Raw genomic sequence first — 18840 nt, 5'->3', positions numbered from 1 at the left:
AAACGTATTCATTTATGAACCAGTAGCTAGAAGTAGAAAAGTTCTAACAGAAACACAAAGCTCATCTACAGCCACACCACACTGGATACGCCCAATCTCATCTCATCTGATCTAGGAAGCTAAGCAGTGTTGGGCATGGTTAGTACTTGGATGGGAGACCACCTGGGAATACAAGGTGCTGTAGATATTTTTATACTGCCAACACCGTTCTGTTGATGCATTCCATTTTCAAACGTATTCATTTATGAACCAGTAGTTAGAAGTAGAAAAGTTCTAACAGAAACCACAAAGCTCATCTACAGCCACACTACACTGGATACGCCCAATCTCATCTGATCTTGGAAGCTAAGCAGTGTTGGGCCTGGTTAGTACTTGGATGGGAGACCACCTGGGAATACAAGGTGCTGTAGATATTTTTATACTGCCAACACCGTTCTGTTGATGCATTCCATTTTCAAACGTATTCATTTATGAACCAGTAGTTAGAAGTAGAAAAGTTCTAACAGAAACCACTAAGCGCATCTACAGCCACACCACACTGGATACGCCCAATCTCATCTGATCTTGGAAACTAAGCAGTGTTGGGCCTGGTTAGTACTTGGATGGGAGACCACCTGGGAATACAAGGTGCTGTAGATATTTTTTTAATACTGCCAACACCGTTCTGTTGATGCATTCCATCTTCAAACGTATTCATTTATGAACCAGTAGTTAGAAGTAGAAAAGTTCTAACAGAAACCACAAAGCTCATCTACAGCCACACCACACTGGATACGCCCAATCTCATCTGATCTTGGAAGCTAAGCAGTGTTGGGCCTGGATAGTACTTGGATGGGAGACCACCTGGGAATACAAGGTGCTGTAGATATTTTTATACTGCCAACACCGTTCTGTTGATGCATTCCATTTTCAAACGTATTCATTTATGAACCAGTAGTTAGAAGTAGAAAAGTTCTAACAGAAACCACAAAGCTCATCTACAGCAACACCACACTGGATACGCCCAATCTCATCTGATCTTGGAAGCTAAGCAGTGTTGGGCCTGGTTAGTACTTGGATGGGAGACCACCTGGGAATACAAGGTGCTGTAGATATTTTTATACTGCCAACACCGTTCTGTTGATGCATTCCATTTTCAAATGTATTCATTTATGAACCAGTAGTTAGAAGTAGAAAAGTTCTAACAGAAACCACAAAGCTCATCTACAGCCACACCACACTGGATACGCCCAATCTCATCTGATCTTGGAAGCTAAGCAGTGTTGGGCCTGGTTAGTACTAGGATGTGAGACCACCTGGGAATACAAGGTGCTGTAGATATTTTTATACTGCCAACACCGTTCTGTTGATGCATTCCATTTTCAAACGTATTCATTTATGAACCAGTAGTTAGAAGTAGAAAAGTTCTAACAGAAACCACTAAGCTCATCTACAGCCACACCACACTGGATACGCCCAATCTCATCTGATCTTGGAAGCTAAGCAGTGTTGGGCCTGGTTAGTACTTGGATGGGAGACCACCTGGGAATACAAGGTGCTGTAGATATTTTTTTTTATACTGCCAACACCGTTCTGTTGATGCATTCCATCTTCAAACGTATTCATTTATGAACCAGTAGTTAGAAGTAGAAAAGTTCTAACAGAAACCACAAAGCTCATCTACAGCCACACCACACTGGATACGCCCAATCTCATCTGATCTTGGAAGCTAAGCAGTGTTGGGCCTGGATAGTACTTGGATGGGAGACCACCTGGGAATACAAGGTGCTGTAGATATTTTTATACTGCCAACACCGTTCTGTTGATGCATTCCATTTTCAAACGTATTCATTTATGAACCAGTAGTTAGAAGTAGAAAAGTTCTAATAGAAACCACAAAGCTCATCTACAGCCACACCACACCACACTGGATTCGCCCAATCTCATCTGATCTTGGAAGCTAAGCAGTGTTGGGCCTGGTTAGTACTTGGATGGGAGACCACCTGGGAATACAAGGTGCTATAGATATTTTTATACTGCCAACACCGTTCTGTTGATGCATTCCATTTTCAAACGTATTCATTTATGAACCAGTAGTTAGAAGTAGAAAAGTTCTAACAGAAACCAGAAAGTTCATCTACAGCAACACCACACTGGATGCGCCCAATCTCATCTGATCTTGGAAGCTAAGCAGTGTTGGGCCTGGTTAGTACTTGGATGGGAAACCACCTGGGAATACAAGGTGCTGTAGATATTTTTATACTACCAACACCGTTCTGTTGATGCATTCCATTTTCAAACGTATTCATTTATGAACCAGTAGTTAGAAGTAGAAAAGTACTAACAGAAACCATAAAGCTCTTCTACAGCCACACCACACTGGATATGCCCAATCTCATCTGATCTTGGAAGCTAAGCAGTGTTGGGCCTGGTTAGTACTTGGATGGGAGACCACCTGGGAATACATAGGTGCTGTAGATATTTTTATACTGCCAACACCGTTCTGTTGATGCATTCCATTTTCAAACGTATTCATTTATGAACCAGTAGTTAGAAGTAGAAAAGTTCTAACAGAAACCACAAAGCTCATCTACAGCCACACCACACTGGATACGCCTAATCTCATCTCATCTGATCTAGGAAGCTAAGCAGTGTTGGGCATGGTTAGTACTTGGATGGGAGACCACCTGGGAATACAAGGTGCTGTAGATATTTTTATACTACCAACACGTTCTGTTGATGCATTCCATTTTCAAACGTATTCATTTATGAACCAGTAGTTAGAAGTAGAAAAGTTCTAACAGAAACCATAAAGCTCATCTAGAGGCACACCACACTGGATACGCCCAATCTCATCTGATCTTGAAAGCTAAGCAGTGTTGGGCCTGGTTAGTACTTGGATGGGAGACCACCTGGGAATACAAGGTGCTGTAGATATTTTTATACTACCAACACCGTTCTGTTGATGCATTCCATTTTCAAACGTATTCATTTATGAACCAGTAGTTAGAAGTAGAAAAGTACTAACAGAAACCATAAAGCTCTTCTACAGTCACACCACACTGGATATGCCCAATCTCATCTGATCTTGGAAGCTAAGCAGTGTTGGGCCTGGTTAGTACTTGGATGGGAGACCACCTGGGAATACATAGGTGCTGTAGATATTTTTATACTGCCAACACCGTTCTGTTGATGCATTCCATTTTCAAACGTATTCATTTATGAACCAGTAGTTAAAAGTAGAAAAGTTCTAACAAAAACCACAAAGCTCATCTACAGCCATACCACACTGGATACGCCCAATCTCATCTCATCTGATCTAGGAAGCTAAGCAGTGTTGGGCATGGTTAGTACTTGGATGGGAGACCACCTGGGAATACAAGGTGCTGTAGATATTTTTATACTACCAACACGTTCTGTTGATGCATTCCATTTTCAAACGTATTCATTTATGAACCAGTAGTTAGAAGTATAAAAGTTCTAACAGAAACCACAAAGTTCATCTACAGCCACACCACACTGGATACGCCCAATCTCATCTGATCTTGGAAGCTAAGCAGTGTTGGGCCTGGTTAGTACTTGGATGGGAGACCACCTGGGAATACAAGGTGCTGTAGATATTTTTATACTGCCAACACCGTTCTGTTGATGCATTCCATTTTCAAACGTATTCATTTATGAACCAGTAGTTAGAAGTAGAAAAGTTCTAACAGAAACCACAAAGCTCATCTACAGCCACACCACACTGGATACGCCCAATCTCATCTGATCTTGGAAGCTAAGCAGTGTTGGGCCTGGTTAGTACTTGGATGGGAGACCACCTGGGAATACAAGGTGTTGTAGATATTTTTATACTGCCAACACCGTTCTGTTGATGCATTCCATTTTAAAACGTATTCATTTATGAACCAGTAGTTAGAAGTAGAAAAGTTCTAACAGAAACCAGAAAGTTCATCTACAGCAACACCACACTGGATACGCCCAATCTCATCTGATCTTGGAAGCTAAGCAGTGTTGGTCCTGGTTAGTACTTGGATGGGAGACCACCTGGGAATACAAGGTGCTGTAGATAATTTTATACTGCCAACACCGTTCTGTTGATGCATTCCATTTTCAAATGTATTCATTTATGAATCAGTAGTTAGAAGTAGAAAAGTTCTAACAGAAACAACAAAGCTCATCTACAGCCACAGCACACTGGATACGCCCAATCTCATCTGATTTTGGAAGCTAAGCAGTGTTGGGCCTGGTTAGTACTTGGATGGGAGACCACCTGGGAATACAAGGTGCTGTAGATATTTTTATACTGCCAACACCGTTCTGTTGATGCATTCCATTTTCAAACGTTTTCATTTATGAACCAGTAGTTAGAAGTAGAAAAGTTCTAACAGAAACCATAAAACTCATCTACAGCAACACCACACTGGATACGCCCAATCTCGTCTGATCTTGGAAGCTAAGCAGTGTTGGGCCTGGTTAGTACTTGGATGGGAGACCACCTGGGAATACAAGGTGCTGTAGATATTTTTATACTGCCAACACCGGTCTGTTGATGCATTCCATTTTCAAACGTTTTCATTTATGAACCAGTAGTTAGAAGTAGAAAAGTTCTAACAGAAACCACAAAGCTTATCTACAGCCACACCACACTGGATACGCCCAATCTCATCTGATCTTGGAAGCTAAGCAGTGTTGGGCCTGGTTAGTACTTGGATGGGAGACCACCTAGGAATACAAGGTGCTGTAGATATTTTTATATTGCCAACGCCGTTCTGTTGATGCATTCAATTTTCAAATGTATTCATTTATGAACCAGTAGTTAGAAGTAGAAAAGTTCTAACAGAAACAACAAAGCTCATCTACAGCCACAGCACACTGGATACGCCCAAACTCATCTAATCTTGGAAGCTAAGCAGTGTTGGGCCTGGTTAGTACTTGGATGGGAGACCACCTGGGAATACAAGGTGCTGTAGATATTTTTATACTGCCAACACCGTTCTGTTGATGCATTCCATTTTCAAACGTTTTCATTTATGAACCAGTAGTTAGAAGTAGAAAAGTTCAAACAGAAACCACAAAGCTCATCTACAGCCACACCACACTGGATACGCCCAATCTCATCTGATCTTGGAAGCTAAGCAGTGTTGGGCCTGGTTAGTACTTGGATGGGAGACCACCTGGGAATACAAGGTGCTGTAGATATTTTTATACTGCCAACACCGTTCTGTTGATGCATTCCATTTTCAAACGTATTCATTTATGAACCAGTAGTTAGAAGTAGAAAAGTTCTAACAGAAACCACAAAGCTCATCTACAGCCACACCACACTGGATACGCCCAATCTCCTCTGATCTTGGAAGCTAAGCAGTGTTGGGCCTGGTTAGTACTTGGATGGGAGACCACCTGGGAATACAAGGTGCTGTAGATATTTTTATACTGCCAACACCGTTCTGTTGATGCATTCCATTTTTAAACGTATTCATTTATGAACCAGTAGTTAGAAGTAGAAAAGTACTAACAGAAACCTTAAAGCTCTTCTACAGCCACACCACACTGGATATGCCCAAACTCATCTGATCTTGTGAAGCTAAGCAGTGTTGGGCAGGGTTAGTACTTGGATGGGAGACCACCTGGGAATACAAGGTGCTGTAGATATTTTTATACTGCCAACACCATTCTGTTGATGCATTCCATTTTAAAATGTATTCATTTATGAACCAGTTGTTAGAAGTAGAAAAGTTCAAACAGAAACCACAAAGCTCATCTACAGCCACACCACACTGTATACGCCCAATCTCATCTGATCTTGGAAGCTAAGCAGTGTTGGGCCTGGTTAGTACTTGGATGGGAGACCACCTGGGAATACAAGGTGCTGTAGATATTTTTATACTGCCAACACCGTTCTGTTGATGCATTCCATTTTCAAACGTATTCATTTATGAACCAGTAGTTAGAAGTAGAAAAGTTGTAACAGAAACCAGAAAGTTCATCTACAGCAACACCACACTGGATACGCCCAATCTCATCTGATCTTGGAAGCTAAGCAGTGTTGGGCCTGGTTAGTACTTGGATGGGAGACCACCTGGGAATACAAGGTGCTGTAGATATTTTTATACTGCCAACACCGTTCTGTTGATGCATTCCATTTTCAAACGTATTCATTTATGAACCAGTAGTTAGAAGTAGAAAAGTTCTAACAGAAACCACAAAGCTCATCTACAGCCACACCACACTGGATACGCCCAATCTCATCTGATCTTGGAAGCTAAGCAGTGTTGGGCCTGGTTAGTACTTGGATGGGAGACCACCTGGGAATACAAGGTGCTGTAGATATTTTTATACTGCCAACACCGTTCTGTTGATGCATTCCATTTTCAAACGTATTCATTTATGAACCAGTAGTTAGAAGTAGAAAAGTTCTAACAGAAACCACAAAGCTCATCTACAGCCACACCACACTGGATACGCCCAATCTCATCTGATCTTGGAAGCTAAGCAGTGTTGGGCCTGGTTAGTACTTGGATGGGAGACCACCTGGGAATACAAGGTGTTGTAGATATTTTTATACTGCCAACACCGTTCTGTTGATTCATTCCATTTTAAAACGTATTCATTTATGAACCAGTAGTTAGAAGTAGAAAAGTTCTAACAGAAACCAGAAAGTTCATCTACAGCAACACCACACTGGATACGCCCAATCTCATCTGATCTTGGAAGCTAAGCAGTGTTGGTCCTGGTTAGTACTTGGATGGGAGACCACCTGGGAATACAAGGTGCTGTAGATAATTTTATACTGCCAACACCGTTCTGTTGATGCATTCCATTTTCAAATGTATTCATTTATGAACCAGTAGTTAGAAGTAGAAAAGTTCTAACAGAAACAACAAAGCTCATCTACAGCCACAGCACACTGGATACGCCCAATCTCATCTGATTTTGGAAGCTAAGAAGTGTTGGGCCTGGTTAGTACTTGGATGGGAGACCACCTGGGAATACAAGGTGCTGTAGATATTTTTATACTGCCAACACCGTTCTGTTGATGCATTCCATTTTCAAACGTTTTCATTTATGAACCAGTAGTTAGAAGTAGAAAAGTTCTAACAGAAACCATAAAACTCATCTACAGCAACACCACACTGGATACGCCCAATCTCGTCTGATCTTGGAAGCTAAGCAGTGTTGGGCCTGGTTAGTACTTGGATGGGAGACCACCTGGGAATACAAGGTGCTGTAGATATTTTTATACTGCCAACACCGGTCTGTTGATGCATTCCATTTTCAAACGTTTTCATTTATGAACCAGTAGTTAGAAGTAGAAAAGTTCTAACAGAAACCACAAAGCTTATCTACAGCCACACCACACTGGATACGCCCAATCTCATCTGATCTTGGAAGCTAAGCAGTGTTGGGCCTGGTTAGTACTTGGATGGGAGACCACCTAGGAATACAAGGTGCTGTAGATATTTTTATATTGCCAACGCCGTTCTGTTGATGCATTCAATTTTCAAATGTATTCATTTATGAACCAGTAGTTAGAAGTAGAAAAGTTCTAACAGAAACAACAAAGCTCATCTACAGCCACAGCACACTGGATACGCCCAAACTCATCTAATCTTGGAAGCTAAGCAGTGTTGGGCCTGGTTAGTACTTGGATGGGAGACCACCTGGGAATACAAGGTGCTGTAGATATTTTTATACTGCCAACACCGTTCTGTTGATGCATTCCATTTTCAAACGTTTTCATTTATGAACCAGTAGTTAGAAGTAGAAAAGTTCAAACAGAAACCACAAAGCTCATCTACAGCCACACCACACTGGATACGCCCAATCTCATCTGATCTTGGAAGCTAAGCAGTGTTGGGCCTGGTTAGTACTTGGATGGGAGACCACCTGGGAATACAAGGTGCTGTAGATATTTTTATACTGCCAACACCGTTCTGTTGATGCATTCCATTTTCAAACGTATTCATTTATGAACCAGTAGTTAGAAGTAGAAAAGTTCTAACAGAAACCACAAAGCTCATCTACAGCCACACCACACTGGATACGCCCAATCTCCTCTGATCTTGGAAGCTAAGCAGTGTTGGGACTGGTTAGTACTTGGATGGGAGACCACCTGGGAATACAAGGTGCTGTAGATATTTTTATACTGCCAACACCGTTCTGTTGATGCATTCCATTTTTAAACGTATTAATTTATGAACCAGTAGTTAGAAGTAGAAAAGTACTAACAGAAACCTTAAAGCTCTTCTACAGCCACACCACACTGGATATGCCCAAACTCATCTGATCTTGTGAAGCTAAGCAGTGTTGGGCAGGGTTAGTACTTGGATGGGAGACCACCTGGGAATACAAGGTGCTGTAGATATTTTTATACTGCCAACACCATTCTGTTGATGCATTCCATTTTAAAATGTATTCATTTATGAACCAGTTGTTAGAAGTAGAAAAGTTCAAACAGAAACCACAAAGCTCATCTACAGCCACGCCACACTGGATACGCCCAATCTCATCTGATCTTGGAAGCTAAGCAGTGTTGGGCCTGGTTAGTACTTGGATGGGAGACCACCTGGGAATACAAGGTGCTGTAGATATTTTTATACTGCCAACACCGTTCTGTTGATGCATTCCATTTTCAAACGTATTCATTTATGAACCAGTAGTTAGAAGTAGAAAAGTTGTAACAGAAACCAGAAAGTTCATCTACAGCAACACCACACTGGATACGCCCAATCTCATCTGATCTTGGAAGCTAAGCAGTGTTGGGCCTGGTTAGTACTTGGATGGGAGACCACCTGGGAATACAAGGTGCTGTAGATATTTTTATACTGCCAACACCGTTCTGTTGATGCATTCCATTTTCAAACGTTTTCATTTATGAACCAGTAGTTAGAAGTAGAAAAGTTCTAACAGAAACCACAAAGCTCATCTACAGCCACACCACACTGGATACGCCCAATCTCATCTGATCTTGGAAGCTAAGCAGTGTTGGGCCTGGTTAGTACTTGGATGGGAGACCACCTGGGAATACAACGTGCTGTAGATATTTTTATACTCCCAACACCGTTCTGTTGATGCATTCCATTTTCAAACGTATTCATTTATGAACCAGTAGTTAGAAGTAGAAAAGTTCAAACAGAAACCACAAAGCTCATCTACAGCCACACCACACTGGATACGCCCAATCTCATCTGATCTTGGAAGCTAAGCAGTGTTGGGCCTGGTTAGTACTTGGATGGGAGACCACCTGGGAATACAAGGTGCTGTAGATATTTTTATACTGCCAACACCGTTCTGTTGATGCATTCCATTTTCAAACGTATTCATTTATGAACCAGTAGTTAGAAGTAGAAAAGTTCTAACAGAAACCACAAAGTTCATCTACAGCCACACCACACTGGATACGCCCAATCTCATCTGATCTTGGAAGCTAAGCAGTGTTGGGCCTGGTTAGTACTTGGATGGGAGACCACCTGGGAATACAAGGTGCTGTAGATATTTTTATACTGCCAACACCGTTCTGTTGATGCATTCCATTTTCAAATGTATTCATTTATGAACCAGTAGTTAGAAGTAGAAAAGTTCAAACAGAAACCACAAAGCTCATCTACAGCCACACCACACTGGATACGCCCAATCTCATCTGATCTTGGAAGCTAAGCAGTGTTGGGCCTGGTTAGTACTTGGATGGGAGACCACCTGGGAATACAAGGTGCTGTAGATAATTTTATACTGCCAACACCGTTCTGTTGATGCATTCCATTTTCAAACGTATTCATTTAAGAACCAGTAGTTAGAAGTAGAAAAGTTCTAACAGAAACAACAAAGCTCATCTACAGCCACAGCACACTGGATACGCCCAATCTCATCTGATTTTGGAAGCTAAGCAGTGTTGGGCCTGGTTAGTACTTGGATGGGAGACCACCTGGGAATACAAGGTGCTGTAGATATTTTTATACTGCCAACACCGTTCTGTTGATGCATTCCATTTTTAAACGTATTCATTTATGAACCAGTAGTTAGAAGTAGAAAAGTACTAACAGAAACCTTAAAGCTCTTCTACAGCCACACCACACTGGATATGCCCAAACTCATCTGATCTTGTGAAGCTAAGCAGTGTTGGGCAGGGTTAGTACTTGGATGGGAGACCACCTGGGAATACAAGGTGCTGTAGATATTTTTATACTGCCAACACCATTCTGTTGATGCATTCCATTTTAAAATGTATTCATTTATGAACCAGTTGTTAGAAGTAGAAAAGTTCAAACAGAAACCACAAAGCTCATCTACAGCCACACCACACTGGATACGCCCAATCTCATCTGATCTTGGAAGCTAAGCAGTGTTGGGCCTGGTTAGTACTTGGATGGGAGACCACCTGGGAATACAAGGTGCTGTAGATATTTTTATACTGCCAACACCGTTCTGTTGATGCATTCCATTTTCAAACGTATTCATTTATGAACCAGTAGTTAGAAGTAGAAAAGTTGTAACAGAAACCAGAAAGTTCATCTACAGCAACACCACACTGGATACGCCCAATCTCATCTGATCTTGAAAGCTAAGCAGTGTTGGGCCTGGTTAGTACTTGGATGGGAGACCACCTGGGAATACAAGGTGCTGTAGATATTTTTATACTGCCAACACCGTTCTGTTGATGCATTCCATTTTCAAACGTATTCATTTATGAACCAGTAGTTAGAAGTAGAAAAGTTCTAACAGAAACCACAAAGCTCATCTACAGCCACACCACACTGGATACGCCCAATCTCATCTGATCTTGGAAGCTAAGCAGTGTTGGGCCTGGTTAGTACTTGGATGGGAGACCACCTGGGAATACAAGGTGCTGTAGATATTTTTATACTGCCAACACCGTTCTGTTGATGCATTCCATTTTCAAACGTATTCATTTATGAACCAGTAGTTAGAAGTAGAAAAGTTCTAACAGAAACCACAAAGCTCATCTACAGCCACACCACACTGGATACGCCCAATCTCATCTGATCTTGGAAGCTAAGCAGTGTTGGGCCTGGTTAGTACTTGGATGGGAGACCACCTGGGAATACAAGGTGTTGTAGATATTTTTATACTGCCAACACCGTTCTGTTGATGCATTCCATTTTAAAACGTATTCATTTATGAACCAGTAGTTAGAAGTAGAAAAGTTCTAACAGAAACCAGAAAGTTCATCTACAGCAACACCACACTGGATACGCCCAATCTCATCTGATCTTGGAAGCTAAGCAGTGTTGGTCCTGGTTAGTACTTGGATGGGAGACCACCAGGGAATACAAGGTGCTGTAGATAATTTTATACTGCCAACACCGTTCTGTTGATGCATTCCATTTTCAAATGTATTCATTTATGAACCAGTAGTTAGAAGTAGAAAAGTTCTAACAGAAACAACAAAGCTCATCTACAGCCACAGCACACTGGATACGCCCAATCTCATCTGATCTTGGAAGCTAAGCAGTGTTGGGCCTGGTTAGTACTTGGATGGGAGACCACCTGGGAATACAAGGTGCTGTAGATATTTTTATACTGCCAACACCGTTCTGTTGATGCATTCCATTTTCAAACGTTTTCATTTATGAACCAGTAGTTAGAAGTAGAAAAGTTCTAACAGAAACCACAAAGCTCATCTACAGCCACACCACACTGGATACGCCCAATCTCATCTGATCTTGGAAGCTAAGCAGTGTTGGGCCTGGTTAGTACTTGGATGGGAGACCACCTGGGAATACAACGTGCTGTAGATATTTTTATACTCCCAACACCGTTCTGTTGATGCATTCCATTTTCAAACGTATTCATTTATGAACCAGTAGTTAGAAGTAGAAAAGTTCAAACAGAAACCACAAAGCTCATCTACAGCCACACCACACTGGATACGCCCAATCTCATCTGATCTTGGAAGCTAAGCAGTGTTGGGCCTGGTTAGTACTTGGATGGGAGACCACCTGGGAATACAAGGTGCTGTAGATATTTTTATACTGCCAACACCGTTCTGTTGATGCATTCCATTTTCAAACGTATTCATTTATGAACCAGTAGTTAGAAGTAGAAAAGTTCTAACAGAAACCACAAAGTTCATCTACAGCCACACCACACTGGATACGCCCAATCTCATCTGATCTTGGAAGCTAAGCAGTGTTGGGCCTGGTTAGTACTTGGATGGGAGACCACCTGGGAATACAAGGTGCTGTAGATATTTTTATACTGCCAACACCGGTCTGTTGATGCATTCCATTTTCAAACGTTTTCATTTATGAACCAGTAGTTAGAAGTAGAAAAGTTCTAACAGAAACCACAAAGCTTATCTACAGCCACACCACACTGGATACGCCCAATCTCATCTGATCTTGGAAGTTAAGCAGTGTTGGGCCTGGTTAGTACTTGGATGGGAGACTACCTAGGAATACAAGGTGCTGTAGATATTTTTATATTGCCAACGCCGTTCTGTTGATGCATTCAATTTTCAAATGTATTCATTTATGAACCAGTAGTTAGAAGTAGAAAAGTTCTAACAGAAACAACAAAGCTCATCTACAGCCACAGCACACTGGATACGCCCAAACTCATCTAATCTTGGAAGCTAAGCAGTGTTGGGCCTGGTTAGTACTTGGATGGGAGACCACCTGGGAATACAAGGTGCTGTAGATATTTTTATACTGCCAACACCGTTCTGTTGATGCATTCCATTTTCAAACGTTTTCATTTATGAACCAGTAGTTAGAAGTAGAAAAGTTCAAACAGAAACCACAAAGCTCATCTACAGCCACACCACACTGGATACGCCCAATCTCATCTGATCTTGGAAGCTAAGCAGTGTTGGGCCTGGTTAGTACTTGGATGGGAGACCACCTGGGAATACAAGGTGCTGTAGATATTTTTATACTGCCAACACCGTTCTGTTGATGCATTCCATTTTCAAACGTATTCATTTATGAACCAGTAGTTAGAAGTAGAAAAGTTCTAACAGAAACCACAAAGCTCATCTACAGCCACACCACACTGGATACGCCCAATCTCCTCTGATCTTGGAAGCTAAGCAGTGTTGGGACTGGTTAGTACTTGGATGGGAGACCACCTGGGAATACAAGGTGCTGTAGATATTTTTATACTGCCAACACCGTTCTGTTGATGCATTCCATTTTTAAACGTATTCATTTATGAACCAGTAGTTAGAAGTAGAAAAGTACTAACAGAAACCTTAAAGCTCTTCTACAGCCACACCACACTGGATATGCCCAAACTCATCTGATCTTGTGAAGCTAAGCAGTGTTGGGCAGGGTTAGTACTTGGATGGGAGACCACCTGGGAATACAAGGTGCTGTAGATATTTTTATACTGCCAACACCATTCTGTTGATGCATTCCATTTTAAAATGTATTCATTTATGAACCAGTTGTTAGAAGTAGAAAAGTTCAAACAGAAACCACAAAGCTCATCTACAGCCACGCCACACTGGATACGCCCAATCTCATCTGATCTTGGAAGCTAAGCAGTGTTGGGCCTGGTTAGTACTTGGATGGGAGACCACCTGGGAATACAAGGTGCTGTAGATATTTTTATACTGCCAACACCGTTCTGTTGATGCATTCCATTTTCAAACGTATTCATTTATGAACCAGTAGTTAGAAGTAGAAAAGTTGTAACAGAAACCAGAAAGTTCATCTACAGCAACACCACACTGGATACGCCCAATCTCATCTGATCTTGGAAGCTAAGCAGTGTTGGGCCTGGTTAGTACTTGGATGGGAGACCACCCGGTAATACAAGGTGCTGTAGATATTTTTATACTGCCAACACCGTTCTGTTGATGCATTCCATTTTCAAACGTATTCATTTATGAACCAGTAGTTAGAAGTAGAAAAGTTCTAACAGAAACCACAAAGCTCATCTACAGCCACAGCACACTGAATACGCCCAATCTCATCTGATCTTGGAAGCTAAGCAGTGTTGGGCCTGGTTAGTACTTGGATGGGAGACCACCTGGGAATACAAGGTGCTGTAGATATTTTTATACTGCCAACACCGTTCTGTTGATGCATTCCATTTTCAAACGTTTTCATTTATGAACCAGTAGTTAGAAGTAGAAAAGTTCTAACAGAAACCACAAAGCTCATCTACAGCCACACCACACTGGATACGCCCAATCTCATCTGATCTTGGAAGCTAAGCAGTGTTGGGCCTGGTTAGTACTTGGATGGGAGACCACCTGGGAATACAACGTGCTGTAGATATTTTTATACTCCCAACACCGTTCTGTTGATGCATTCCATTTTCAAACGTATTCATTTATGAACCAGTAGTTAGAAGTAGAAAAGTTCAAACAGAAACCACAAAGCTCATCTACAGCCACACCACACTGGATACGCCCAATCTCATCTGATCTTGGAAGCTAAGCAGTGTTGGGCCTGGTTAGTACTTGGATGGGAGACCACCTGGGAATACAAGGTGCTGTAGATATTTTTATACTGCCAACACCGTTCTGTTGATGCATTCCATTTTCAAACGTATTCATTTATGAACCAGTAGTTAGAAGTAGAAAAGTTCTAACAGAAACCACAAAGTTCATCTACAGCCACACCACACTGGATACGCCCAATCTCATCTGATCTTGGAAGCTAAGCAGTGTTGGGCCTGGTTAGTACTTGGATGGGAGACCACCTGGGAATACAAGGTGCTGTAGATATTTTTATACTGCCAACACCGTTCTGTTGATGCATTCCATTTTCAAATGTATTCATTTATGAACCAGTAGTTAGAAGTAGAAAAGTTCAAACAGAAACCACAAAGCTCATCTACAGCCACACCACACTGGATACGCCCAATCTCATCTGATCTTGGAAGCTAAGCAGTGTTGGGCCTGGTTAGTACTTGGATGGGAGACCACCTGGGAATACAAGGTGCTGTAGATAATTTTATACTGCCAACACCGTTCTGTTGATGCATTCCATTTTCAAACGTATTCATTTAAGAACCAGTAGTTAGAAGTAGAAAAGTTCTAACAGAAACAACAAAGCTCATCTACAGCCACAGCACACTGGATACGCCCAATCTCATCTGATTTTGGAAGCTAAGCAGTGTTGGGCCTGGTTAGTACTTGGATGGGAGACCACCTGGGAATACAAGGTGCTGTAGATATTTTTATACTGCCAACACCGTTCTGTTGATGCATTCCATTTTTAAACGTATTCATTTATGAACCAGTAGTTAGAAGTAGAAAAGTACTAACAGAAACCTTAAAGCTCTTCTACAGCCACACCACACTGGATATGCCCAAACTCATCTGATCTTGTGAAGCTAAGCAGTGTTGGGCAGGGTTAGTACTTGGATGGGAGACCACCTGGGAATACAAGGTGCTGTAGATATTTTTATACTGCCAACACCATTCTGTTGATGCATTCCATTTTAAAATGTATTCATTTATGAACCAGTTGTTAGAAGTAGAAAAGTTCAAACAGAAACCACAAAGCTCATCTACAGCCACACCACACTGGATACGCCCAATCTCATCTGATCTTGGAAGCTAAGCAGTGTTGGGCCTGGTTAGTACTTGGATGGGAGACCACCTGGGAATACAAGGTGCTGTAGATATTTTTATACTGCCAACACCGTTCTGTTGATGCATTCCATTTTCAAACGTATTCATTTATGAACCAGTAGTTAGAAGTAGAAAAGTTGTAACAGAAACCAGAAAGTTCATCTACAGCAACACCACACTGGATACGCCCAATCTCATCTGATCTTGGAAGCTAAGCAGTGTTGGGCCTGGTTAGTACTTGGATGGGAGACCACCTGGGAATACAAGGTGCTGTAGATATTTTTATACTGCCAACACCGTTCTGTTGATGCATTCCATTTTCAAACGTATTCATTTATGAACCAGTAGTTAGAAGTAGAAAAGTTCTAACAGAAACCACAAAGCTCATCTACAGCCACACCACACTGGATACGCCCAATCTCATCTGATCTTGGAAGCTAAGCAGTGTTGGGCCTGGTTAGTACTTGGATGGGAGACCACCTGGGAATACAAGGTGCTGTAGATATTTTTATACTGCCAACACCGTTCTGTTGATGCATTCCATTTTCAAACGTATTCATTTATGAACCAGTAGTTAGAAGTAGAAAAGTTCTAACAGAAACCACAAAGCTCATCTACAGCCACACCACACTGGATACGCCCAATCTCATCTGATCTTGGAAGCTAAGCAGTGTTGGGCCTGGTTAGTACTTGGATGGGAGACCACCTGGGAATACAAGGTGTTGTAGATATTTTTATACTGCCAACACCGTTCTGTTGATGCATTCCATTTTAAAACGTATTCATTTATGAACCAGTAGTTAGAAGTAGAAAAGTTCTAACAGAAACCAGAAAGTTCATCTACAGCAACACCACACTGGATACGCCCAATCTCATCTGATCTTGGAAGCTAAGCAGTGTTGGTCCTGGTTAGTACTTGGATGGGAGACCACCAGGGAATACAAGGTGCTGTAGATAATTTTATACTGCCAACACCGTTCTGTTGATGCATTCCATTTTCAAATGTATTCATTTATGAACCAGTAGTTAGAAGTAGAAAAGTTCTAACAGAAACAACAAAGCTCATCTACAGCCACAGCACACTGGATACGCCCAATCTCATCTGATTTTGGAAGATAAGAAGTGTTGGGCCTGGTTAGTACTTGGATGGGAGACCACCTGGGAATACAAGGTGCTGTAGATATTTTTATACTGCCAACACCGTTCTGTTGATGCATTCCATTTTCAAACGTTTTCATTTATGAACCAGTAGTTAGAAGTAGAAAAGTTCTAACAGAAACCATAAAACTCATCTACAGCAACACCACACTGGATACGCCCAATCTCGTCTGATCTTGGAAGCTAAGCAGTGTTGGGCCTGGTTAGTACTTGGATGGGAGACCACCTGGGAATACAAGGTGCTGTAGATAATTTTATACTGCCAACACCGTTCTGTTGATGCATTCCATTTTCAAACGTATTCATTTAAGAACCAGTAGTTAGAAGTAGAAAAGTTCTAACAGAAACAACAAAGCTCATCTACAGCCACAGCACACTGGATACGCCCAATCTCATCTGATTTTGGAAGCTAAGCAGTGTTGGGCCTGGTTAGTACTTGGATGGGAGACCACCTGGGAATACAAGGTGCTGTAGATATTTTTATACTGCCAACACCGTTCTGTTGATGCATTCCATTTTCAAACGTTTTCATTTATGAACCAGTAGTTAGAAGTAGAAAAGTTCTAACAGAAACCACAAAGCTTATCTACAGCCACACCACACTGGATACGCCCAATCTCATCTGATCTTGGAAGCTAAGCAGTGTTGGGCCTGGTTAGTACTTGGATGGGAGACCACCTAGGAATACAAGGTGCTGTAGATATTTTTATATTGCCAACGCCGTTCTGTTGATGCATTCAATTTTCAAATGTATTCATTTATGAACCAGTAGTTAGAAGTAGAAAAGTTCTAACAGAAACAACAAAGCTCATCTACAGCCACAGCACACTGGATACGCCCAAACTCATCTAATCTTGGAAGCTAAGCAGTGTTGGGCCTGGTTAGTACTTGGATGGGAGACCACCTGGGAATACAAGGTGCTGTAGATATTTTTATACTGCCAACACCGTTCTGTTGATGCATTCCATTTTCAAACGTTTTCATTTATGAACCAGTAGTTAGAAGTAGAAAAGTTCAAACAGAAACCACAAAGCTCATCTACAGCCACACCACACTGGATACGCCCAATCTCATCTGATCTTGGAAGCTAAGCAGTGTTGGGCCTGGTTAGTACTTGGATGGGAGACCACCTGGGAATACAAGGTGCTGTAGATATTTTTATACTGCCAACACCGTTCTGTTGATGCATTCCATTTTCAAACGTATTCATTTATGAACCAGTAGTTAGAAGTAGAAAAGTTCTAACAGAAACCACAAAGCTCATCTACAGCCACACCACACTGGATACGCCCAATCTCCTCTGATCTTGGAAGCTAAGCAGTGTTGGGACTGGTTAGTACTTGGATGGGAGACCACCTGGGAATACAAGGTGCTGTAGATATTTTTATACTGCCAACACCGTTCTGTTGATGCATTCCATTTTTAAACGTATTCATTTATGAACCAGTAGTTAGAAGTAGAAAAGTACTAACAGAAACCTTAAAGCTCTTCTACAGCCACACCACACTGGATATGCCCAAACTCATCTGATCTTGTGAAGCTAAGCAGTGTTGGGCAGGGTTAGTACTTGGATGGGAGACCACCTGGGAATACAAGGTGCTGTAGATATTTTTATACTGCCAACACCATTCTGTTGATGCATTCCATTTTCAAACGTATTCATTTATGAACCAGTAGTTAGAAGTAGAAAAGTTCTAACAGAAACCACAAAGCTCATCTACAGCCACAGCACACTGGATACGCCCAATCTCATCTGATCTTGGAAGCTAAGCAGTGTTGGGCCTGGTTAGTACTTGGATGGGAGACCACCTGGGAATACAAGGTGCTGTAGATATTTTTATACTGCCAACACCGTTCTGTTGATGCATTCCATTTTCAAACGTTTTCATTTATGAACCAGTAGTTAGAAGTAGAAAAGTTCTAACAGAAACCACAAAGCTCATCTACAGCCACACCACACTGGATACGCCCAATCTCATCTGATCTTGGAAGCTAAGCAGTGTTGGGCCTGGTTAGTACTTGGATGGGAGACCACCTGGGAATACAACGTGCTGTAGATATTTTTATACTCCCAACACCGTTCTGTTGATGCATTCCATTTTCAAACGTATTCATTTATGAACCAGTAGTTAGAAGTAGAAAAGTTCTAAAAG

At 41.6% G+C, this 18840-nt stretch overlaps 62 non-coding genes and 21 pseudogenes across 62 annotated transcripts; all 83 read left to right on the top strand.

Annotated features, from left to right (window-relative positions):
- The first annotated feature begins 63 nt into the window (after positions 1-63).
- Positions 64-187, top strand: LOC134893757 (5S ribosomal RNA; annotated as a pseudogene).
- A 107-nt stretch (positions 188-294) lies between these two features.
- LOC135060710 (5S ribosomal RNA) lies at positions 295-413 on the top strand. The gene has a single exon (XR_010247103.1). It is a non-coding gene; the product is annotated as a 5S ribosomal RNA (ribosomal RNA).
- Positions 414-520: 107 nt separating this feature from the next.
- LOC135064807 (5S ribosomal RNA) lies at positions 521-639 on the top strand. Its single transcript, XR_010251108.1, has one exon. It is a non-coding gene; the product is annotated as a 5S ribosomal RNA (ribosomal RNA).
- A 110-nt stretch (positions 640-749) lies between these two features.
- Positions 750-868, top strand: LOC134900995 (5S ribosomal RNA). The gene has a single exon (XR_010174493.1). It is a non-coding gene; the product is annotated as a 5S ribosomal RNA (ribosomal RNA).
- A 107-nt stretch (positions 869-975) lies between these two features.
- LOC135059723 (5S ribosomal RNA) lies at positions 976-1094 on the top strand. The gene has a single exon (XR_010246124.1). It is a non-coding gene; the product is annotated as a 5S ribosomal RNA (ribosomal RNA).
- A 107-nt stretch (positions 1095-1201) lies between these two features.
- Positions 1202-1320, top strand: LOC135066849 (5S ribosomal RNA). The gene has a single exon (XR_010253086.1). It is a non-coding gene; the product is annotated as a 5S ribosomal RNA (ribosomal RNA).
- A 107-nt stretch (positions 1321-1427) lies between these two features.
- On the top strand, positions 1428-1546 carry LOC135069073 (5S ribosomal RNA). Its single transcript, XR_010255264.1, has one exon. It is a non-coding gene; the product is annotated as a 5S ribosomal RNA (ribosomal RNA).
- Positions 1547-1657: 111 nt separating this feature from the next.
- On the top strand, positions 1658-1776 carry LOC134900994 (5S ribosomal RNA). The gene has a single exon (XR_010174492.1). It is a non-coding gene; the product is annotated as a 5S ribosomal RNA (ribosomal RNA).
- A 107-nt stretch (positions 1777-1883) lies between these two features.
- LOC134893559 (5S ribosomal RNA) lies at positions 1884-2007 on the top strand (annotated as a pseudogene).
- A 107-nt stretch (positions 2008-2114) lies between these two features.
- On the top strand, positions 2115-2233 carry LOC135062620 (5S ribosomal RNA). Its single transcript, XR_010248968.1, has one exon. It is a non-coding gene; the product is annotated as a 5S ribosomal RNA (ribosomal RNA).
- Positions 2234-2340: 107 nt separating this feature from the next.
- LOC134885043 (5S ribosomal RNA) lies at positions 2341-2460 on the top strand. The gene has a single exon (XR_010169170.1). It is a non-coding gene; the product is annotated as a 5S ribosomal RNA (ribosomal RNA).
- A 107-nt stretch (positions 2461-2567) lies between these two features.
- Positions 2568-2691, top strand: LOC134894995 (5S ribosomal RNA; annotated as a pseudogene).
- Positions 2692-2797: 106 nt separating this feature from the next.
- On the top strand, positions 2798-2916 carry LOC134889380 (5S ribosomal RNA; annotated as a pseudogene).
- A 107-nt stretch (positions 2917-3023) lies between these two features.
- Positions 3024-3143, top strand: LOC134886848 (5S ribosomal RNA). Its single transcript, XR_010170925.1, has one exon. It is a non-coding gene; the product is annotated as a 5S ribosomal RNA (ribosomal RNA).
- Positions 3144-3250: 107 nt separating this feature from the next.
- Positions 3251-3374, top strand: LOC134891787 (5S ribosomal RNA; annotated as a pseudogene).
- A 106-nt stretch (positions 3375-3480) lies between these two features.
- LOC135069061 (5S ribosomal RNA) lies at positions 3481-3599 on the top strand. The gene has a single exon (XR_010255253.1). It is a non-coding gene; the product is annotated as a 5S ribosomal RNA (ribosomal RNA).
- A 107-nt stretch (positions 3600-3706) lies between these two features.
- LOC135059232 (5S ribosomal RNA) lies at positions 3707-3825 on the top strand. The gene has a single exon (XR_010245644.1). It is a non-coding gene; the product is annotated as a 5S ribosomal RNA (ribosomal RNA).
- Positions 3826-3932: 107 nt separating this feature from the next.
- Positions 3933-4051, top strand: LOC135068365 (5S ribosomal RNA). The gene has a single exon (XR_010254569.1). It is a non-coding gene; the product is annotated as a 5S ribosomal RNA (ribosomal RNA).
- Positions 4052-4158: 107 nt separating this feature from the next.
- Positions 4159-4277, top strand: LOC134886429 (5S ribosomal RNA). The gene has a single exon (XR_010170511.1). It is a non-coding gene; the product is annotated as a 5S ribosomal RNA (ribosomal RNA).
- Positions 4278-4384: 107 nt separating this feature from the next.
- Positions 4385-4503, top strand: LOC135062657 (5S ribosomal RNA). Its single transcript, XR_010249005.1, has one exon. It is a non-coding gene; the product is annotated as a 5S ribosomal RNA (ribosomal RNA).
- Positions 4504-4610: 107 nt separating this feature from the next.
- Positions 4611-4729, top strand: LOC135060407 (5S ribosomal RNA). Its single transcript, XR_010246801.1, has one exon. It is a non-coding gene; the product is annotated as a 5S ribosomal RNA (ribosomal RNA).
- Positions 4730-4836: 107 nt separating this feature from the next.
- Positions 4837-4955, top strand: LOC134892030 (5S ribosomal RNA; annotated as a pseudogene).
- A 107-nt stretch (positions 4956-5062) lies between these two features.
- Positions 5063-5181, top strand: LOC135069050 (5S ribosomal RNA). The gene has a single exon (XR_010255242.1). It is a non-coding gene; the product is annotated as a 5S ribosomal RNA (ribosomal RNA).
- A 107-nt stretch (positions 5182-5288) lies between these two features.
- LOC135062671 (5S ribosomal RNA) lies at positions 5289-5407 on the top strand. The gene has a single exon (XR_010249018.1). It is a non-coding gene; the product is annotated as a 5S ribosomal RNA (ribosomal RNA).
- A 107-nt stretch (positions 5408-5514) lies between these two features.
- LOC134895139 (5S ribosomal RNA) lies at positions 5515-5634 on the top strand (annotated as a pseudogene).
- Positions 5635-5741: 107 nt separating this feature from the next.
- LOC134901402 (5S ribosomal RNA) lies at positions 5742-5860 on the top strand. Its single transcript, XR_010174894.1, has one exon. It is a non-coding gene; the product is annotated as a 5S ribosomal RNA (ribosomal RNA).
- A 107-nt stretch (positions 5861-5967) lies between these two features.
- On the top strand, positions 5968-6086 carry LOC135059722 (5S ribosomal RNA). Its single transcript, XR_010246123.1, has one exon. It is a non-coding gene; the product is annotated as a 5S ribosomal RNA (ribosomal RNA).
- Positions 6087-6193: 107 nt separating this feature from the next.
- LOC135069039 (5S ribosomal RNA) lies at positions 6194-6312 on the top strand. Its single transcript, XR_010255231.1, has one exon. It is a non-coding gene; the product is annotated as a 5S ribosomal RNA (ribosomal RNA).
- Positions 6313-6419: 107 nt separating this feature from the next.
- LOC135059231 (5S ribosomal RNA) lies at positions 6420-6538 on the top strand. The gene has a single exon (XR_010245643.1). It is a non-coding gene; the product is annotated as a 5S ribosomal RNA (ribosomal RNA).
- Positions 6539-6645: 107 nt separating this feature from the next.
- Positions 6646-6764, top strand: LOC135068364 (5S ribosomal RNA). Its single transcript, XR_010254568.1, has one exon. It is a non-coding gene; the product is annotated as a 5S ribosomal RNA (ribosomal RNA).
- A 107-nt stretch (positions 6765-6871) lies between these two features.
- On the top strand, positions 6872-6990 carry LOC134891750 (5S ribosomal RNA; annotated as a pseudogene).
- A 107-nt stretch (positions 6991-7097) lies between these two features.
- LOC135062656 (5S ribosomal RNA) lies at positions 7098-7216 on the top strand. The gene has a single exon (XR_010249004.1). It is a non-coding gene; the product is annotated as a 5S ribosomal RNA (ribosomal RNA).
- Positions 7217-7323: 107 nt separating this feature from the next.
- On the top strand, positions 7324-7442 carry LOC135060405 (5S ribosomal RNA). Its single transcript, XR_010246799.1, has one exon. It is a non-coding gene; the product is annotated as a 5S ribosomal RNA (ribosomal RNA).
- Positions 7443-7549: 107 nt separating this feature from the next.
- Positions 7550-7668, top strand: LOC134892029 (5S ribosomal RNA; annotated as a pseudogene).
- A 107-nt stretch (positions 7669-7775) lies between these two features.
- Positions 7776-7894, top strand: LOC135069027 (5S ribosomal RNA). The gene has a single exon (XR_010255219.1). It is a non-coding gene; the product is annotated as a 5S ribosomal RNA (ribosomal RNA).
- A 107-nt stretch (positions 7895-8001) lies between these two features.
- On the top strand, positions 8002-8120 carry LOC134887365 (5S ribosomal RNA; annotated as a pseudogene).
- A 107-nt stretch (positions 8121-8227) lies between these two features.
- Positions 8228-8347, top strand: LOC134895138 (5S ribosomal RNA; annotated as a pseudogene).
- A 107-nt stretch (positions 8348-8454) lies between these two features.
- LOC135060350 (5S ribosomal RNA) lies at positions 8455-8573 on the top strand. The gene has a single exon (XR_010246744.1). It is a non-coding gene; the product is annotated as a 5S ribosomal RNA (ribosomal RNA).
- A 107-nt stretch (positions 8574-8680) lies between these two features.
- LOC135059721 (5S ribosomal RNA) lies at positions 8681-8799 on the top strand. Its single transcript, XR_010246122.1, has one exon. It is a non-coding gene; the product is annotated as a 5S ribosomal RNA (ribosomal RNA).
- Positions 8800-8906: 107 nt separating this feature from the next.
- On the top strand, positions 8907-9025 carry LOC135067470 (5S ribosomal RNA). Its single transcript, XR_010253683.1, has one exon. It is a non-coding gene; the product is annotated as a 5S ribosomal RNA (ribosomal RNA).
- Positions 9026-9132: 107 nt separating this feature from the next.
- On the top strand, positions 9133-9251 carry LOC135069016 (5S ribosomal RNA). The gene has a single exon (XR_010255206.1). It is a non-coding gene; the product is annotated as a 5S ribosomal RNA (ribosomal RNA).
- Positions 9252-9358: 107 nt separating this feature from the next.
- Positions 9359-9477, top strand: LOC135069004 (5S ribosomal RNA). Its single transcript, XR_010255195.1, has one exon. It is a non-coding gene; the product is annotated as a 5S ribosomal RNA (ribosomal RNA).
- A 107-nt stretch (positions 9478-9584) lies between these two features.
- LOC135068993 (5S ribosomal RNA) lies at positions 9585-9703 on the top strand. Its single transcript, XR_010255184.1, has one exon. It is a non-coding gene; the product is annotated as a 5S ribosomal RNA (ribosomal RNA).
- Positions 9704-9810: 107 nt separating this feature from the next.
- On the top strand, positions 9811-9929 carry LOC134886428 (5S ribosomal RNA). The gene has a single exon (XR_010170510.1). It is a non-coding gene; the product is annotated as a 5S ribosomal RNA (ribosomal RNA).
- Positions 9930-10036: 107 nt separating this feature from the next.
- LOC134895137 (5S ribosomal RNA) lies at positions 10037-10156 on the top strand (annotated as a pseudogene).
- A 107-nt stretch (positions 10157-10263) lies between these two features.
- Positions 10264-10382, top strand: LOC135068982 (5S ribosomal RNA). The gene has a single exon (XR_010255173.1). It is a non-coding gene; the product is annotated as a 5S ribosomal RNA (ribosomal RNA).
- A 107-nt stretch (positions 10383-10489) lies between these two features.
- LOC135066903 (5S ribosomal RNA) lies at positions 10490-10608 on the top strand. Its single transcript, XR_010253138.1, has one exon. It is a non-coding gene; the product is annotated as a 5S ribosomal RNA (ribosomal RNA).
- A 107-nt stretch (positions 10609-10715) lies between these two features.
- Positions 10716-10834, top strand: LOC135068970 (5S ribosomal RNA). Its single transcript, XR_010255161.1, has one exon. It is a non-coding gene; the product is annotated as a 5S ribosomal RNA (ribosomal RNA).
- Positions 10835-10941: 107 nt separating this feature from the next.
- LOC135059230 (5S ribosomal RNA) lies at positions 10942-11060 on the top strand. The gene has a single exon (XR_010245642.1). It is a non-coding gene; the product is annotated as a 5S ribosomal RNA (ribosomal RNA).
- Positions 11061-11167: 107 nt separating this feature from the next.
- LOC134885577 (5S ribosomal RNA) lies at positions 11168-11286 on the top strand. The gene has a single exon (XR_010169689.1). It is a non-coding gene; the product is annotated as a 5S ribosomal RNA (ribosomal RNA).
- A 107-nt stretch (positions 11287-11393) lies between these two features.
- Positions 11394-11512, top strand: LOC135066811 (5S ribosomal RNA). Its single transcript, XR_010253050.1, has one exon. It is a non-coding gene; the product is annotated as a 5S ribosomal RNA (ribosomal RNA).
- A 107-nt stretch (positions 11513-11619) lies between these two features.
- On the top strand, positions 11620-11738 carry LOC135067469 (5S ribosomal RNA). Its single transcript, XR_010253682.1, has one exon. It is a non-coding gene; the product is annotated as a 5S ribosomal RNA (ribosomal RNA).
- A 107-nt stretch (positions 11739-11845) lies between these two features.
- LOC135068959 (5S ribosomal RNA) lies at positions 11846-11964 on the top strand. Its single transcript, XR_010255150.1, has one exon. It is a non-coding gene; the product is annotated as a 5S ribosomal RNA (ribosomal RNA).
- A 107-nt stretch (positions 11965-12071) lies between these two features.
- Positions 12072-12190, top strand: LOC135068948 (5S ribosomal RNA). The gene has a single exon (XR_010255139.1). It is a non-coding gene; the product is annotated as a 5S ribosomal RNA (ribosomal RNA).
- Positions 12191-12297: 107 nt separating this feature from the next.
- On the top strand, positions 12298-12416 carry LOC135063951 (5S ribosomal RNA). The gene has a single exon (XR_010250270.1). It is a non-coding gene; the product is annotated as a 5S ribosomal RNA (ribosomal RNA).
- A 107-nt stretch (positions 12417-12523) lies between these two features.
- LOC134892028 (5S ribosomal RNA) lies at positions 12524-12642 on the top strand (annotated as a pseudogene).
- Positions 12643-12749: 107 nt separating this feature from the next.
- Positions 12750-12868, top strand: LOC135068937 (5S ribosomal RNA). The gene has a single exon (XR_010255128.1). It is a non-coding gene; the product is annotated as a 5S ribosomal RNA (ribosomal RNA).
- Positions 12869-12975: 107 nt separating this feature from the next.
- Positions 12976-13094, top strand: LOC134887363 (5S ribosomal RNA; annotated as a pseudogene).
- A 107-nt stretch (positions 13095-13201) lies between these two features.
- LOC134895136 (5S ribosomal RNA) lies at positions 13202-13321 on the top strand (annotated as a pseudogene).
- A 107-nt stretch (positions 13322-13428) lies between these two features.
- On the top strand, positions 13429-13547 carry LOC135060349 (5S ribosomal RNA). The gene has a single exon (XR_010246743.1). It is a non-coding gene; the product is annotated as a 5S ribosomal RNA (ribosomal RNA).
- A 107-nt stretch (positions 13548-13654) lies between these two features.
- On the top strand, positions 13655-13773 carry LOC134887240 (5S ribosomal RNA; annotated as a pseudogene).
- A 107-nt stretch (positions 13774-13880) lies between these two features.
- LOC135066737 (5S ribosomal RNA) lies at positions 13881-13999 on the top strand. The gene has a single exon (XR_010252978.1). It is a non-coding gene; the product is annotated as a 5S ribosomal RNA (ribosomal RNA).
- A 107-nt stretch (positions 14000-14106) lies between these two features.
- Positions 14107-14225, top strand: LOC135067468 (5S ribosomal RNA). The gene has a single exon (XR_010253681.1). It is a non-coding gene; the product is annotated as a 5S ribosomal RNA (ribosomal RNA).
- Positions 14226-14332: 107 nt separating this feature from the next.
- Positions 14333-14451, top strand: LOC135068926 (5S ribosomal RNA). Its single transcript, XR_010255117.1, has one exon. It is a non-coding gene; the product is annotated as a 5S ribosomal RNA (ribosomal RNA).
- Positions 14452-14558: 107 nt separating this feature from the next.
- On the top strand, positions 14559-14677 carry LOC135068915 (5S ribosomal RNA). Its single transcript, XR_010255106.1, has one exon. It is a non-coding gene; the product is annotated as a 5S ribosomal RNA (ribosomal RNA).
- A 107-nt stretch (positions 14678-14784) lies between these two features.
- On the top strand, positions 14785-14903 carry LOC135068904 (5S ribosomal RNA). Its single transcript, XR_010255095.1, has one exon. It is a non-coding gene; the product is annotated as a 5S ribosomal RNA (ribosomal RNA).
- A 107-nt stretch (positions 14904-15010) lies between these two features.
- On the top strand, positions 15011-15129 carry LOC134886427 (5S ribosomal RNA). The gene has a single exon (XR_010170509.1). It is a non-coding gene; the product is annotated as a 5S ribosomal RNA (ribosomal RNA).
- A 107-nt stretch (positions 15130-15236) lies between these two features.
- On the top strand, positions 15237-15356 carry LOC134895133 (5S ribosomal RNA; annotated as a pseudogene).
- A 107-nt stretch (positions 15357-15463) lies between these two features.
- On the top strand, positions 15464-15582 carry LOC135068893 (5S ribosomal RNA). Its single transcript, XR_010255084.1, has one exon. It is a non-coding gene; the product is annotated as a 5S ribosomal RNA (ribosomal RNA).
- A 107-nt stretch (positions 15583-15689) lies between these two features.
- LOC135059720 (5S ribosomal RNA) lies at positions 15690-15808 on the top strand. The gene has a single exon (XR_010246121.1). It is a non-coding gene; the product is annotated as a 5S ribosomal RNA (ribosomal RNA).
- Positions 15809-15915: 107 nt separating this feature from the next.
- On the top strand, positions 15916-16034 carry LOC135068882 (5S ribosomal RNA). The gene has a single exon (XR_010255073.1). It is a non-coding gene; the product is annotated as a 5S ribosomal RNA (ribosomal RNA).
- A 107-nt stretch (positions 16035-16141) lies between these two features.
- Positions 16142-16260, top strand: LOC135059229 (5S ribosomal RNA). The gene has a single exon (XR_010245641.1). It is a non-coding gene; the product is annotated as a 5S ribosomal RNA (ribosomal RNA).
- A 107-nt stretch (positions 16261-16367) lies between these two features.
- Positions 16368-16486, top strand: LOC134885576 (5S ribosomal RNA). The gene has a single exon (XR_010169688.1). It is a non-coding gene; the product is annotated as a 5S ribosomal RNA (ribosomal RNA).
- Positions 16487-16593: 107 nt separating this feature from the next.
- Positions 16594-16712, top strand: LOC134892653 (5S ribosomal RNA; annotated as a pseudogene).
- Positions 16713-16819: 107 nt separating this feature from the next.
- LOC135062655 (5S ribosomal RNA) lies at positions 16820-16938 on the top strand. The gene has a single exon (XR_010249003.1). It is a non-coding gene; the product is annotated as a 5S ribosomal RNA (ribosomal RNA).
- Positions 16939-17045: 107 nt separating this feature from the next.
- On the top strand, positions 17046-17164 carry LOC134886426 (5S ribosomal RNA). Its single transcript, XR_010170508.1, has one exon. It is a non-coding gene; the product is annotated as a 5S ribosomal RNA (ribosomal RNA).
- A 107-nt stretch (positions 17165-17271) lies between these two features.
- On the top strand, positions 17272-17390 carry LOC135060404 (5S ribosomal RNA). Its single transcript, XR_010246798.1, has one exon. It is a non-coding gene; the product is annotated as a 5S ribosomal RNA (ribosomal RNA).
- Positions 17391-17497: 107 nt separating this feature from the next.
- LOC134892026 (5S ribosomal RNA) lies at positions 17498-17616 on the top strand (annotated as a pseudogene).
- Positions 17617-17723: 107 nt separating this feature from the next.
- LOC135068871 (5S ribosomal RNA) lies at positions 17724-17842 on the top strand. Its single transcript, XR_010255062.1, has one exon. It is a non-coding gene; the product is annotated as a 5S ribosomal RNA (ribosomal RNA).
- A 107-nt stretch (positions 17843-17949) lies between these two features.
- Positions 17950-18068, top strand: LOC134887362 (5S ribosomal RNA; annotated as a pseudogene).
- A 107-nt stretch (positions 18069-18175) lies between these two features.
- On the top strand, positions 18176-18295 carry LOC134895132 (5S ribosomal RNA; annotated as a pseudogene).
- A 107-nt stretch (positions 18296-18402) lies between these two features.
- LOC135066810 (5S ribosomal RNA) lies at positions 18403-18521 on the top strand. Its single transcript, XR_010253049.1, has one exon. It is a non-coding gene; the product is annotated as a 5S ribosomal RNA (ribosomal RNA).
- Positions 18522-18628: 107 nt separating this feature from the next.
- On the top strand, positions 18629-18747 carry LOC135067467 (5S ribosomal RNA). Its single transcript, XR_010253680.1, has one exon. It is a non-coding gene; the product is annotated as a 5S ribosomal RNA (ribosomal RNA).
- Positions 18748-18840: the final 93 nt, after the last annotated feature.

Source organism: Pseudophryne corroboree, chromosome 3, assembly GCF_028390025.1.
Source record: "Pseudophryne corroboree isolate aPseCor3 chromosome 3, aPseCor3.hap2, whole genome shotgun sequence".
Lineage (NCBI taxonomy): Eukaryota > Metazoa > Chordata > Amphibia > Anura > Myobatrachidae > Pseudophryne > Pseudophryne corroboree.
This window is presented reverse-complemented; position numbering and strand designations above follow the sequence as displayed.